Below are 2,513 nucleotides of genomic sequence, written 5' to 3'. Positions count from 1 at the left end.
CCCCCTCCCACCTCCCTCCCCATAACATCTCTGTGGGTCATCCCCATGCACCAGCCCCAAGCATGCTGTATCCTGCGTCAGACATAGACTAGCGATTCAATTCTTACATGATAGTATACATGATAGAATGCCATTCTCCCATATCATCCCACCCTCTCCCTCTCCCTCTGAGTCCAAAAGTCCGTTATAGACAGCTGCGTCTTTTTCCTGTCTTGCATCCAGGGTCGTCATTGCCATCTTTCTAAATTCCGTATATATGTGTTAGTATACTGTATTGGTGTTTTTCTTTCTGGCTTACTTCACTCTGTATAATCGGCTCCAGTTTCGTCCATCTCATCAGAACTGATTCAAATGAATTCTTTTTAATGGCTGAGTAATACTCCATTGTGTATATGTACCACAGCTTTCTTATCCATTCATCTGCTGATGGACATCTAGGTTGTTTCCATGTCCTGGCTATTATAAACAGTGCTGCGATGAACATTGGGGTACATGTGTCTCTTTCAATTCTGGTTTCCTCGGTGTGTATGCCCAGTAGGTTTTTTGATGATGGACATTCTGACTGATGTGAGGTGATACTTCACTGTAGTTGTGATGATGTCTTTCTCTAATAATAAGTGATGTTCAGTATTTTTTTTCATGTGTTTATTAGCCATATATATATCTTCTTTGGAGAAATGTCTGTTTAGGTCATCTACCCATTTTTTTATTGGATTGTTTGTTTTTCTGATGTTGAGCTGCATGAGCTGCTCGCATTGTTTGGAGATTGATCCTTTGTTAGTTGCTTAATTTGCAGTAATTTTCTCCCATTCTGAGGGTTGTCTTTTCATCTTGTTTATGGTTTCCTTTGCTGTGTAGAAGTTTTTAAGTTTAATTATGTCCCATTTGTTTATTTTTATCTTTATTCCTTTCCTATACAAGGCTGGTCATAGACATTTTCTTTTTTTAAATATATTTAAAGTAATTTAGAATTTTTATCTTAGAGTATTTTTTTCCTTTATTTTCAGCATTGCTCCTCTTTTTCTCTATCACCATCTCTTCCATGTAAAAAGATTTTAGAATACTTAAATGCTGGTAAGAAAATGATGTTTAATGGTCAATGATAGAACCTAAAATATTTTTTAAACTACATAATGGTGACAACATTTACTGAAAATATATTTAAGCATTACTTTTTAGAAACTTCCTAGAAATAGGAGCCAAGCAAAAGGCCTTCTGCTTATTCTTCATATTTGATTAAGTAACCTTAGGAACACACAGGATGGTGGAGATGACTTTGTACATACCAGATGGCAGAGTAGAAGGACATGTGCTCATCTTCTGCAAGAACTCCAAAATTGCCACTTGCTGCTGAACAGCTGTCGACAGAAGACTGTTTGATGTTGGTTTAGATGCTAAGTCGTGTCTGACTCTTGTGACACCGTGGACTGCAGCCTGCCAGGCTCCTCTATCCATGGGATTCTCTAGGCAAGAATACTGGAGTGGGTTGCCATTTCCTTCTCCAATGTAGTATGCTTATTTTACTTATAAATAGTAAATGTGTTTCTTTTTAATATAATCATTTTTAGGGGGCCCTCCATTGCCCATTGAGTACACGAAAAGTTTTGTGACATAGGAGGCAAAATAACCAATAATAATGCTGGCCCCATTGCTTTGTGAACATTCAGTCATTTCCTCAAATCTCAGTAAGTTTGAGTTACTAGAATTATGAAAAATGGAACACATCCATGCATTTACAAACTAAATTTCAGAACGGAGAGTTATCTATACTCCACAACCCTCACGTCCCTTCCTAGTCACTAATAACCCTGCTCCATTCCTCAGGTTTATTCCTGTGTTGTGACATCTGATACTAAAGATTAGTTCTAAACTTTATATCAATAAAGTCATATATATTGTCATCCTTCTTTTATTTATATGCATGTATTTTAACCAAATTGCTCCAAGTGGCAGTAGTCTATGCATTTTCATCAGTGAATCATATTCTCTTTTATGAATATAGCACAGTTTATTCATTCCAGTAAGAATAATGCTGTGTTGTATATTCTGGTATTTTTCTTTTCACCACACATGTACCTGTTTCTTTTGGATATTTACCTAATAATCAAATTTTTGGACTATGAATTATGTTATGTGTTCAACTTTAAATTTTGTAAAACAGAATTGATAGTTAATCATATTAGTTTATGTTTCCAGCAGCAGTGTAGGAAAGTTTCAGTTGCTTGATGTGTTTACTAGTATTCTTCAATATTTAAAAATTTTAGCCGTTATGGTAGATGTAAGGAGTATTTTATTCAGATTTTAATTATAATTCCTAATGACTTGATTAAGTACTCTTTCATTTGATCATGTTCTTTTGTAAAGTGCCTGTTCACATGTTTTCCTATTCTTCTGTTGGTTTGTCCATCTTTTTTTCATATTAGCTGTAGGAATCTTTACATAGTTGGATAAAAGATTACTGTGGGTTTTATGTTTCACAGGTATTTTCTCCCATCACACTGCTTGACTTTTCA

The sequence above is a fragment of the Budorcas taxicolor genome, chromosome 7, assembly GCF_023091745.1.
Source record: "Budorcas taxicolor isolate Tak-1 chromosome 7, Takin1.1, whole genome shotgun sequence".
Classification (NCBI taxonomy): domain Eukaryota; kingdom Metazoa; phylum Chordata; class Mammalia; order Artiodactyla; family Bovidae; genus Budorcas; species Budorcas taxicolor.
This window is presented reverse-complemented; position numbering follows the sequence as displayed.